This window comes from Pongo pygmaeus, chromosome 7, assembly GCF_028885625.2.
Source record: "Pongo pygmaeus isolate AG05252 chromosome 7, NHGRI_mPonPyg2-v2.0_pri, whole genome shotgun sequence".
In the NCBI taxonomy this organism is placed as follows: Eukaryota; Metazoa; Chordata; class Mammalia; order Primates; family Hominidae; genus Pongo; species Pongo pygmaeus.
The window spans coordinates 58756744-58770915 of record NC_072380.2 but is presented as its reverse complement, the minus strand read 5'-3'; positions in this window follow the sequence as shown (position 1 = coordinate 58770915).

The window sequence follows — 14172 nt, the reverse complement described above, 5'->3', positions numbered from 1 at the left end:
GGGTGCAGCACACCAGCATGGCATATGTATACATATGTAACTAACCTGCACATTGTGCACATGTACCCTAAAACTTAAAGTATAATAATAATAAAATAAAAAGAAAAAAAGAAAGAAAAAAACTTTTTTTTTTTTTTTTTTTTTTTGTTAACCAGTGTCACCCAGCTGTGGTATAGAATACAAGAATGTGTTTCTCTTAACTAACTGCAAGTTTGTTTCCATAACCAATCACTCCCAACCCCTCCTTCCACTTTTCTCAGAACACTAGTACTGTACCTTCTACTGATTGAACGTGAAGTTTTTTGAATTTCATGTAAGTGAGATGATTCTGTGCTTATCTTTCTATGCCTGGATTATTTTATTTAACATATTTTCCAGGTTCATCTGTATGGCTCCAAATGAAAATGACATTTTCTTCTCAAGGAGTGCATTGCATTATGCAGATATACTGCAGTTTCTTTATCCTTTCATCTGTGGATGGTCAGGTAGGTTGATTCCATATCTTGGATATTGTGAATAGTGCTTCATGAAACATGGGAAGGCAGATAACTCCTTAAGAAATGGATATCCTTTGCGTTAAATGCATACCCAGTGTGGGGATGACTGGAAGAACTAGTAATTGTATTTTTAATTTGTTGCGGAAACTCCAGCTTTTTTCACAGTATTATATACACTAATTTACATTGCGACCAATAGCGTGTAAGAGTTTCCCTTTTTCTTTTTCTTTTTCTTTTTATTTATTTATTTTTTTGAGATGGAGTCTTGCTCAGTTGCCCAGGCTGGAGTGCAGTGGTGCGATCTTGGCTCACTGCAGGCTCTGTCTCCCGGGTTCACGCCATTCTCCTGCCTCAGCTTCCCGAGTAGCTGGGACAACAAGTGCCCGCCACTATGCCCGGCTAATTCTTTTTTTGTATTTTTAGTACAGATGGGGTTTCACCATGTTAGCCAGGATGGTCTTGATCTCCTGACCTCGTGATCCGCCCGTCTCGGCCTCCCAAAGTGCTGGGATTACAGGCGTGAGCCACCGCGCCCGGCCGAGTTTCTCTTTTTCAAGTCTACACTGCTGCCTTCCAAAAATTTTATTGCTGTTTATGGTCATATTCATTCTCGGTGAAGTTCGATGGTATCTGAGTGTGATTCTGACTTACATGTTTGGAGTGATTAGTGATGTGGAGAAACTTTTGTTTCACTCGTGAATCAGTTTCATGTCTTTTTTGAAGAAGTGGCTGTGCTGGTCCTTTGCACATTTTTAGCTTGTGTATTTTTTTTAATCTTTTCCCCGCTTAGTAGCTTTAGTGTTTGAATATGTTGGATAACAACCGCTTTCAAATTTATGATTTTCCACAGTTTTCCTCCAGTCAGTCTTTCTCCCAAGGTAGGATGCTGTCTCTTTGGGTTCATTGTTTTCTGTCCCATGCAGAAACTCTAAAGTGTTTGTCTCACATGTTTATATTTGCTTTTGTCAGCAGTGATTTCTGTGTTCCATCAAGAAAAAAAGATGGCAAATCATTGTATTGTCTATGGGTATTTTCCCCCTAATTTTTCCTTTTGTTTTTTAAAATTTCTCGTTTGCAACCTGTGTGCACAGATTCAAGTTTCCCCAAAATATACACTGACCCTGTGTTTTTTCCTTGGAGTTTTTTGGTTTCAGAATTGGATTTGGGTGTTCAATTGATTTGGTGTTTTTGCATATTGTGCAGCATAAGAGAACTGTTTCAGTCTTTTGCATAGGAATATCCAGTTTTCTCAACTGTTATGCCTTTGGTGAGCTTTTGCAAAATATGTTAACTGTATATAATTTTGGGTTGCTTATTTGGCTTCCTCATTTTGTTCATTCAGTTGTTTTTCTGTGTGTGTGCCAGTAGCAGATTGTTTGGATCATTCTAGGTTTTCTCTTCCTTAATAATTTTTTTTCAGCTCCTAATCTTGATTTCTAAAATAATACCTACTTGTATTTTGATTAAAGGGTGCACCTTGCAGGTTGGCCACATGGGTATATAGCAGGATAGTGAAGCTTGGGTTCCGAAAGAACCCCATCACCCAGGCAGTGAGCAATAGTACCAATCAGATGGTTCTTCCACCAACATTTACTGTCTCCCTCCATTTTCTGTCTGGTAGTCCCCAGTATCTGTGGGTGTGTTCCGTGTTTAGCTTCAGTGTATAAATGAGAACATGTGGTATTAGATTTTCTGTTCTTGCATTACTTTGCTTAGCATAGTGGCCTCCAGGTCCATCCTTGTTGCTGCTGAGGACACGAAAATTTTTTAAGCTGTGTAGGAGTTTTTGGTGTCTGTGTACTGCAAGTTTAAAAACCTAATCATCAACTGTTAATGGGCACATAGGTTGATTTTATTTTGTTTTTTTTTTTCTTATGAATAGCACTTCCAAGAACATACCAGTGTATGTGTCATTTTGAAAGAAGGCTTTATTTCCCTTTGTGTAGATACTCAGTTGTGGGATTGCTCTATTCAGATGGTAGTTCTGTTTTAAGTTCTTTGAGTAATCTTCAAACCACTTCTCAAAGTGTGAGAGCTGGTTTTTATTCCCACCAAGAGTGTAGCAGTGTTCGCTTTCCTCTGCTGCCTTGCCACCATGTTACTATTTGGACTTAGGACAAATGGCCATTCTGACCAGTGTAAGATGGTATTTCAGTGTGTGTGTGAGTTGCATTTCTCTGATGATTAGTGATGTTGAGCGTTTTTTCTTCTGTTGGTTGCTTGTACATCATGTCCTTTGCCCATTGTTTGATTGGATTATTTGTTTTTCTGACTCTTGATTTTTTTTAAGGTCATGTTACAGTCTGGCTATTAGACCTTGGTCAGAAGCATAGTTTGGGAACATTTTCTCCCATCCTGTAGGCTATATAGGCATTTACTGTGCTGGTGATTTCTTTTGCTATCTGGCAGTCTTTCAGTTTCTTAGGCCCAACCTTTTTATTTTGGTTTTTCTTGCTGTTGCTTTTAGGGACTAAGTTATCTAAATGCTTTACCAAAGCCTATGTTGAGACAGGTATTTCCTAGGTTTTCTTCTAGGACTTTTATAGTTTGAGGTCTTCTTCTGAAATCTTTTGTTCACCTTGAGTCAATTTTTGCATATGGTGACAGGTAGGGCTCCAGTGTTAATCTTTTGCATGTGTCTAGCCGCCTCTCCTAGCACCATTCATTGCATAGGGAGTCCTTTCTCCATTGCTGAGTTTTGAGTCTTTTCAAAGGTCAGATGATTGTAGGTGTGCGGGATTACTTCCAGGTTCTCTATTCTGTCCAGGTGGAGGCAGGTCTATGTCTCTGTCATGAAATTTGAAATCAGGGAGTGTGGTCCATCTGATGTAGTCTGGATCTTCCAGCTTGGCTTTGCAGTTTCAGGGAGTTTTGTGGTCCAACAGGAATTTTATCATTGTTTCTTTACATTGCTTTCAAAAAACAAAATTGGCCCATACATAAATGTGTACAAATAGAGGTTAGAGTGGGACATTTGGGTCTGTGCATGCATTGCATAGTGATGAAATCAGTGTATTTAGCATCTCTTTTTGCCTTGTAGAGTTATCATGTCTTTGAGGTGAGGACAGCCAGAACCCTCCTTTCTGGCTGTCTTGGAAACTACCCTCTGATAATGTTAGCCCTAGTCACCCTGCTGAGGAATAGAACAGCAGGTTTCATTCCTCTTATGGAACTTGTCACTTTGTACCCATTTCGTATCCCTGCCCATGCCCCACCTTCCACTCCAACCCTGGCAAGCACTATGGTGTTTCTAGGTCTATATGAGATAAAGTGTCTTATAGTCCTCGTGAATGAGATGATGTGAGGTTTGCCTTTCTTGGCCTAATGTGTCTCATTTACGATAATGTCCTCCAGGATCCACTATGTTTCTGTGAATGACATGATTTCAGTATGCATGTCTAGCTGAAGAGTATTTATTTGTGAATGGGTACTGCAGTTTCTGGATCCCATTCTCTGTGGGTGGACGGGTAGGTTGATTCCTTATCTTGTCTTTTGTGACTGGTGCCACAGTCAGTATGGGAAGGCAGATACCACTTCCATGTACTGGTTTCAAGTGCTTCCACTGCACACCAAGCAGTAGCAAAGCTAAATGAAATGGTAGTTGTATTTTTAGTTTTCTGTGGAACCTCCAACTGGTCTCTGTAGTTTGCATACTAATTTACTTTGTCAACAATTATGGATAAGAGAGCTCCCTGTTCTGGAGATTCACACCAGTGTTTGTGGTTTCCCTTGTTTTAAAGTATATGAAGGACTTTGTAATATTCATTCCACGGAGAAGGACAGGGTATCTGATCTTGTTCTGAGTTTCATTTTTTTCCCATGATTAACTAAGTGTTGGTAAACTTGTTTTCAATTTTTTGTGTTCTTTGCAGAAAAGGATATTCAGGTTCCTTGCACAGTTTTGGCTCAGTAATTACTTTCTCTTTTCTGTTGTTTTCTGCTAATTAGTAATGTTACTTACACGTTTTCAAAAAAATGCATCGATAGCTGTGTTTTCCCTTCAAATTCTCTTATCCTTTAGATGTTTTTCCTTTTCATTCATTGTTTTAGTAGTGTTAGTTACTTATGTTTTCCAAAAAATGCCTCAATAGCTGTGTTTTTCCTCAGAATTCTCCTATCATCCTTTAGATGCTTTTTTCTTTTCATTCATTGTTTTTATTCTTTCTTGCACACAAGCCATACAGTCTGATGTGGTTTCACATGTGTGCAAAGTTTTGATTTTCCCCTGGTGACTGGTGAAGTAAAAGCAATCCACTGGCATACGAATCCATTGTCAGTGAGTTTTGATTGTTTGTATTCTTTTCTTTCCCCTATATTTTTTGTTTTCCTTTTTGCAAAGCATGAGCACAGATCCAGGTTGACCCAGGTATCTGCACACCAGACGCTTTCTCCTAGGAGAGTGATGGCTTCCAGTTTTGTGTGTAGGTCTTACGTCCATGTTGAGTGGATTATTGTGAATTTCACACAGTAGGAACCCCTTTTTGTTATTTTACTAGGGATCTCGCATTTTCAGAATGATGCGATGAACAGGCTCTCCCTTCCTGTGGTGACTTTTGGGATTCTTTTCCAACATGTGCTCACTCCACATCAATTTGGGTTTGCCCCTTGGCACCCTTATTGTGTCCGTTGACCTGTGTTACCCTGTTAATGCCAATCACATATATAGTTTGGGTAGCTAAGGCTTTGCAAAGTAATTTAAAATGGAGGCATGTGATGCACTCTACCAAGTTTGTATGTGTAGGAACTGCTTTGGGGATGCAGGGCGTTTCATTCTCCTGCAGGATTTTTAGTAGGGTGTTGTGATCCTATTGTGAAAACAAGAATTTCCACATGGTCTATGTGTGTACTTAGAGGGTGCAGGGGACCTTCTGACATATGTACCACTAGTGTCATGATCAAACTGCAGGACCTAGCTCATCTCTGTTTCATGCTACAGACATGATTTCTTGGTGGGGAGAGCATTCCGAATCCTCCCTGCCCATTCTGTGGGATATTATGCTAGGATATTATTAAGCCTCGTCACCCTGCTGTGCTGTATAACACCAGAATTCCTGCCTCTCATCTGAGTGTCACTTTGTAGCTGTTTCCAGTCCTCCCTCCAGCCTCTGGTACCCACTATTGACATGGATACCTCTGTAAGAAGATTGACTTTGTGAGATTCCCATGTTGGGGAGATCATGCAGAGTTTGTGTTTGCCTTCCTCTGCTTGGCTTATTTCATTTAACTTCATGTCCTCCAGGTTTCTTCACCTTGCTGGAAGTGACCTGATGTCCAGAAGTTTGATGGCTCAAGAGTATTCTCTTGTGCATATATCCTTCAGTTTCTGCATGTCTTCATCTGTGGATGGACAGGTAGGTTGACTCCATACCTTGATTATTGTCTCTAGTGCCTCATGAAACATGGGAAGGCAGGTATCTCCTTAAGGTATGAATTTCTTCTGCTTTACAGGTATACCCAGTGTTGGGATGGCTAGATGAAGAACTGGTAGTTGTACTGCTGATTCTTTCAGGAACCTCCAGATGTTTCTCCTAGTGTTTATGGGAGTTTACATTACCACCAATAGGAGATAAGAATTCCTGTGTCTGCAAGTCTACATACTTTTTCTGAAGGCCCTTGCCTTCAGAAAAATTTATTGCTCTTTCTGGTCATACTCATCCTCCAGGGAAGTTGGACAGTATGTGAGTGTGGGTGGTTGGGATTTACGTTTGGGGGATGATAGCTGATTTGAAGAAATTTTTCTGTTACCCAAGAGTCAATGTAAGGTCTTCTTTTAAGAAATGTCCACGCAGGTCCTCTGGGCATTTTCAGCTTGTGTATGCGTTTTTATGTTTTGCCCACTTAGAACCATTAGTTTCTGATGTATGTTAAATAACAGGCTTTTCCATGATTTTTCCATAATTTTCTCCCAGTCTGTAGGATGGCTTCAGTTTGGGTTTGCTGTTTTCTCTCTGGGAAGTTAGTTGTCCTTAGCCTCACGTGGTTATATTTGCTTTCGTTAGCAGTGATTTCTGTGTCCTATTGAGAAGGGAGATGGCGAAGCCATTGTACAGTCTGTGAGTATTTGGCTCCTATGTTTTCCTTTCCTGTTTGCAGCTTAGGTATAGGGATTCAAGTTTCCCCAAAATTGATGCTCACTCTGTGCATTTTCCTTGGAGTTTTTTGATTTCAGGATTGCACTTACATGTTTGGTGGACTTTATGTTGCTTTTTGGATCTTGTGCAACAGAAGGGTTTATTTCAGTCCTCTGCACATGAATACCTGGTTTTTTCAACCACTGTGCCTTTGGCATGCTTCCCAGGGTGAGGTGGGGAGGGTGGGAAATGTGTTCGCTGTCTGTAATTTTGGGTTGATTATATGGCCCCTTGTTTTGTCCAGTCGGTTATCTTCCTAAGTTTATGCCACTAATGTGTGGGTTAGGTTACTATAGGTTTTGTTTTGTTTTGCTTCGTGTGTGTTTTCTTGTTTTATTTACTTTTTCCTATTTTTAGTTCCAAACCTGGATTTTCTAAAACAACAGCTACTTTTATTGTGATCAAGGGGTACACCTGCAGGCCAGCTACATGGCTATACAGCAGGATGCTGAAGCTTGGGATCCCAGTGCACCTGTCACCTGGGCAGTGGAGACAGTACCAGTGGGGTCGTTCTTCCTCCAGGGCTTTCTGTTTCCGTCCTTTTCCTGTCTGGTCATCCCCAGCATCTGTTGATTTCATCTTTATGTTCAGGCATATTTGGTGTTTAGCTTCTGCTTGTCAGTGAGAACCTGCATTATTTGGTTTTTTGTTCTTGCCTTATTTCACCCAGCCTAGTGGCCTCCAATTCCATCCATGTTGCTGCCAGGGGCATGATTTTGTTTGTGTTTGATCATCCTTGCTGGCCTTTTAGCAAATGTATCACATTTTTTCAAATCTTATTTACTCTTGGTGGGCACCTAGGTTATTTCCACATCTTCCCACTTGGGAATAGCACTCCTGTGAACGTGCGAGGGTGTGTGTCCTTCTTGATAGAAACATTTATTTTCCTTCGGGTAGATACCCAAAGGATACCCAGGATTGCTTGGTCGGAGGGTAGTTGCTTTCCATCCATTTATTTATTTATTTATTTATTTATTTATTTTTTCTTTATTATTGAGAAGTCTTCAAACTGCTTTCTGCAGTATGAGGTCAATTTTGCATTCCTACCAACAGTATAACAGAGTTTTGTTTCCTCCGCTACCTCGCCAGCATGTTCTCTTTTGACTTTGGACTAGTGGCTGTTCTGACTGGTGTGAAATGCTGCTGGTACCTCCTTGTCCTCATGAGTTGGATTTCTCTGATGATAGTTAGCTTGAGCATGTTTTCGTGTCTGTTGGTCTCTACTAGGTCTTCTTCTGACAGGTCTGTGTTCATGTCCTTTGTCCATTTTTTACTGGGATTCTTTTTTTGTTCTTGATTTATGTAAGGTCCTTGTAGATTCTAGCTACTAGGACTTGGTGGAGATGCACAGTTTGGGCACATTTTCTCCCCTCCTGTAGGCTGTGTGTTAACTGTGTTGGCTGTTTCTTCCCAGCCTCTTTGCTCCTATATATAGCCATTTAAGTGAGTCCTGGCCATGTATATGTGTATAGAATTTATGTTTGCTCTATACAGTCCTGGCCCATGATTTTATGTTCTGATTTAGAATATAAACAAGAATTGAGACTTGCTAGATGAAAGAAAAAGCACTCTTCAGTGCTTCCTATGACGAGGTATACCAGCTGTCTTCTACTGCTTTAGACAGCTACATATTTGCTGGACAATAATTTCCCAGGATAGGGACAAGCCAGAGCATTCTGCACATTCATCTTCTGCTCCAGTTTCTCATGGTTATGATCAAAGCTAGACAATGACTGATCCAGGAGGCTGAGATCACAAGATGCGCTGTGATCCTCTGGTTTAAGACAGGCTAGACCATCAGATGGAGGAAATAGGTGGCCCTGTCTTCTGGATTTTGACCTCCTCTGTTTTCAGGATACTTGAAGTCAGTTTTGTTACTCAGACATGATTGAGAGAGATCCTTTTGAGTCATTTCATAGCACCACAGAATGTGCCAATGTGACAGCCAAGAAAGCAGAAAGACCAAGGCATTGAGAATTTCAGCAGTATAGCAAGAGGCAGGCGGTGGTTAGCAGACATACACTGAATAGTGAGCTCCGAGCATCCTGTGCTGCATCCTGCAGCCTGCAGGGGATGAGAACTCACCCTTTCTTTTGCTGCCTGGCACACATGCGTGTTGTTCTTGAGACTTGGGTGCCACCTCCAGAGTAAGGCCAAGAGCTTCGTTTTCTCAGGTTCCACTGCAGGAGGCGTTGCAGTGGCTTCATGATGACTTGAAGCTGGGACCACAGAGAGGAAAAAGCTCCTGTCCATGGCCGGAAAGCTGGGGGTGTGGGAAGGGGATTGTCACAGTTACTCCTAGACATTCTTCTAAAATAGCACAGAAGCTTTCATTTTATGGACTGTCTGTGGAAATAAAGACCACCCAAATGAGAAAAGGAAAGCCCATTTATTCAGAGCTTGCTACTCTGAAAGCAGACTCCACCTTGCCTCTTTGATCGATCAAACACAAGAAGTGTTAATGGCACAGACGCTGTCATGAAGGCGACAAGAACTCTAGAGCACTGCGATTGTGTATCTCTACCTCATCTTGGGCAGAGGTGCTGTCGTCAGTAATGTCTACAGTTAGTAATAGGTTTTTTACTCTCGTTACTATTTGTATGACTCCCACCACTGGGAACACTGCCCTTATTGTTCACATAAACAATGAGTCAGTAATTTCTCCAAGTAATAGCTCTGAATAGTTGAGTGGACTCATTTTGGAGCTCATATCTGAGTTGGATTTCTAGTCTTGCCCATTATATATTTAGGGTCTGTGTATATATAGACAATTCTCGAAGTACTCTTTCTACCAAAGTGGATAAAGTGTTAGTCTGAGGCAAATAGGACCATCTGTTCTGGCCACAAAGGAAGTATTTAGCAGGCATACACAGAAATCAGGGAGATAAGGAGTTGTTCACAGTGTAAAAACTAAGGCCTTACACCAGCTAGGTTATATAGTTGGAACTCTGTCAGTCTCTTCTGTGTGGCAGGTATTTGGCCTATTGCCCTACAAAGTCTGGTGAATTCAAATTTATAGTTACTGAGGGTCTGATCAATAGATTGTAACAAATGGTAAATATTGGCAAAATGACCAATCATTGGCATTGATATTAGTCATTATCTTTCTGGAAGAAAGGGACTCTAGCAAGTCACAGGTTGACTTTTTTAGGGTTAACTGTCAACGTAGGTGCAAGTGAAAATGCCATTTGCTATGATGCCTGTGGTCCCATTTGATGAAACCAGAATTGCCAGAAGTTTATCCAGCATATCTAGCAGTCAGGAGGATCGAGGACAGTGGCTACTCTTTGGGATTATCTAAGAATGGCATTAGAATGAGTATGTTCTGACCTAACTCTTATAATAAAGATGGAAAAAAGAGCAAAAGAGTCATGCTGAATGGATGACAAAAAGGGGTCTATAGAATATGAGAAGGATGGTTATAAGCAAGCAGGTAAAAACCAAAACAGGAATTAGGAGTCTTGGTCTGATGTGTTAGACAGAAGCTATCCACCGTCCACTCTCACTGCTTATTCTGAAGGTCTTGGGTCAGTTGTCTGCTTGTGCAGATCAGTTGCTCCTGGAGGATCTCTGAGAATCCTCACTTTGAGATTTTCTATTTGAGTAGTCTTCCAATTGTGTGGAATTCTGAATTTCTTTTTTAGTTGTGAAATGTGAACCCAAGTATTGATGTCTTGGTTTTACTGCTGTATTTGTTGCTCACTGTACCAGATACAGTCTCTTCCAACAAAACTCAAGCAGTTTTTCTCTAATGTTTTCTCCAATAGAAAAAATCTGCTTACAGAATGTCATTAAAAGGTTGTTGAGGATGCTATTATGGGAAAGGCTTTAGTCGGTTGCTGATAGGACTGGATGTAGTACGTGCGTTCCTTGCAATAATTTGCCATGCCTGCAATAGGGTGGTAGGGCAGAATCTATTATTGAAAGTGAAATTTCTAAACACATGGGCTTCCAGTCATTAATTCAAATAGGCATAACTGAGTGTTTCTGAGGGAGTGGATCATGTGGCCATGGGCCTGGCTTGCCCTCCACTCAGAGGTGGGTAGTGCACTGCCAGTGCAGGACTCAGGGAGGAAAGGGAGAAACAGAGATGGCAAAAGCAAAAAACGAGATACAAGAAATGCAACAGAAGCACACAAACAACAAGCACACTGACACTCATTGGGCAGGCTGTCCTCTCACCCATGGCCAGCAGCATAGGCAGCCAAGACTCAGGCAGGAAGGCCACTGACCTCAGGACCTGCAGGGTGTGGGGAGGGGAGGTGATGAGAAGAACTAGTCCAGGTCACAGCTATGTATCTCTGGCCTCAGTAAAATATTATTTCAAGTCAAAGTACATTTATGGAATCCTTCTGATTATATAAAAAAGCAAAGTTTCCAAAATTTGAAAGTGATTACCCAACATATCCGTACACTTAGATACAGAGTTTTTCTAAAACTGGGATCAGGCCAGGTATGGTGGCTCAGGCCTGTAATCCTAGCACTTTGGGAGCGTGAGGTGGGAGGATTGCTTGAGGCCAGGAGTTGGAGACCAGCCTAGGCAACATGGTGAGATTTCCACCCCCTCTGTCTTTACCAAAAATACAAAAATTAGCTGGGCATGGTGGCACAAACGTGTAGTCCCAGCTACTCCAGAGGCTGAGGTAGCTCACTGGCTGCAGTGAGTCAAGATCGTGCCACTGCACTCCAGCCTGAGCAACACCTCGTCCCCCCTCCCCCCAAAAAATCCCAATTTTAATAATTATTCTGGAGTTGGGTAAAAGAATACCCTTATTCTGGCCAGGTGTGGTGGCCAGACGTGGGAGGCCGAGGTGGGCAGATCACGAGGTCAGGAGATCGAGATCATCCTGGCTAGCACAGGTGAAACCTTGTCTCTACTAAAACTATACAAAATTAGCCAGATGTAGTGGCGGGCACCTGTAGTCCCAGCTACTCGGGAGGCTGAGGCAGGAGAATGGCAGGAACTTGGGAGGCGGAGCTTGCAGTGAGTTGAGATCGCACCACTGCGCTCCAGCCTGGGCGACAGAGCTAGACTCCATCTCAAAAAAAAAAAAAAAAAAAAAAAAATACCCTTATTCTTAGGAAATACACACCTAGGGGTGATTATGTCCATAATTTCCTCTCAAATTACTAAAAAAAAGGTATGTAAATAGACAAATGATACAAAATGGAACAAAATGTTAGAAATTGGTGAGTCCTGATTAAGAGAAGGATCATTCTTTGTACTATTCTTGTAACAACATATGAAATTATATAAAAATTTTAAGTTCCTAAAACTGGTTGTAGAAGTATATGCTCAGAGTGAGCATCTATTTTGTAAAATAGCAATTAAGACCAAAACTTTAATCAGCTAAAATCTTATCAAATAAAAGTAGTGATATATTACAGTATTTTTCATAGCAAATCATAGTAAAGGGGCAATAACTTTTACAAGTTTCTCTCCAAGCACAGTACATTTTTGTGGGTTTTTCAAGAATTCAACTTCCTGTAATTCTTATCTTCCTCTACCTCAAGTGACATAGTTTACCAAATAATTTTAAATAAGGGTTAGATTTGGTTAGATTCTCAAGGCGTCCTTTTTGAAAATCATACATTTAATTTCGATGTGGAATTGGCCTCTTTGTTTCTGAGAAAGAAATATACAAAAATACCCCCTTATTGGCCAGGTGCAGTGGCTCATGTCTGTAATCCCAGCACTTTGGGAGGCCAAGGCAGGCAGATCACGAGGTCAAGAGATCTAGACCATCCTGGCCAACATGGTGAAACCCCATCTCTACTAAAAATACAAAAATTAGCTAGGTGTGGTGGTGCATACCTGTAGTCCCAGCTACTCGGGAGGCTGAAGCAGGAGAATTGTTTGAACCTGGGAGGCAGAGGTTGCAGTGAGCCAAGATCGCACCACTGCACTCCAGCCTGGTGACAGTGAGACTCCATCTCAAAAACAAACAAAAAATGCCCCCTTATTAACACACAATGGCTTTCTCCTGACCATTATTTCTAGTTATGCACAGTCTTCTTACTATCTCAGCAAAATCATTCTGAACTTCCATTTCTAAAGTAGAAGATAGAAGCCAGCTCAAGATAGATTAAAGACTTAAATGTAAGACCTGGAACTATGAAACTGCTAGAAAAAAACATAGGGAAAACTCTTCAGGACATTGGTTTAGCAAATAATTTATGGCTGAGATCTCAAAAGCACAGGCAACAAAAGCAAAAATAGATGAGTGGGATATAGCTTCTGCACAGGAAAAGAAACAACACAGTGAAGAGACAGCCTCTTGAATGGGAGAAAATAACTGCAAATTACTCATCTGACAGGGGACTAATATGCAGAGTATACAAGGAACTCAAATTCCTCAAAAGTAACAAAACAATCCCATTAAAAACGGGCCAAGGACAGGAATAGACATTTCTCAAAAGACTTACAAATGGCTAACAGGTATATGAGAAAATGCTCAACATCATTGATCAGGGAAATGCAAATCAAAACCACAACGAGATATCATCTCACCTCAGAATGGCTATTATTAAAAAGACAAAAAATAACAGATGCTGGTGAGAATGCAGAGAAATGGAAACTCTGTTATACTGTCAGTAGGAATGCAAATCAGTATAACCACAATGGAAACCAGTATGGAGAATTCTAAAAAACTTAAACATAGAAGTACTGTATGGTCCAACGTTCCCACTACTGGGTATTTATCCAAAGGAAAGAGTTCAGGCCAGGCGTGGTGGCTCATGCCTGTAATCCCAGCACTTTGGGAGGCTGGGGCAGGTGTATCACTTGAGGTCAGGAGTTTGAGACCAGCCTAGATAACATGGAGAAACCCCATCTCCACTAAAAATACAAAAAATAATTAGCCAGGCATTGTGGTGCACACCTGTAATCCCAGCTACTTGGGGAGGCTGAGGCAGGAGAATCACTTGAACCCAGGAAGCGGAGCTTGCGGTGAGGCGAGATTGCACCACTGAACTCCAGACTGGGTGACAGAGTGAGATTCTTTCAAAAAAAAAAAAAAATTTAGTGTAGCAAAGGGATACCTGCGTTGTCATGTTTATCACAGCACTATTCACAATAGCAAAGATACAGAATCAACCCAAGTATCCATCAACAAATGAATAGCTAAGTAAAATGTGCAAAATGTATACAATAAAATACTATTTGGCAATAAAAAATAATGAAATCATATCATTTGCAAAAACATGGGTCGATCTGGAAGTCATTATGTTAAGTGGAATAAGCCAGGCACAGAAAGACAGATACTGCAGGTTCTCACTCACATGTGGGAGCTAAAAAAACTTGATCTCATGGACACAGAGAATACAATGGCAGATACTAGAGTCCGGGAAGACCGGGTGTGTGGAAGGGAGAATGAAGAGAGGGTGGCTATTGGGCGCAAACATACAGTTAGAAGAAATAAGGTGTAATGTTTGACAGCAGACTAGGGTAGCTAAGCAACAATATTTCAAAGTAGCCAGAATACACATTCACTGCATGTAATAAACACTCGTATGCACCCTATAAATGAGTAAAATAGGTAAAT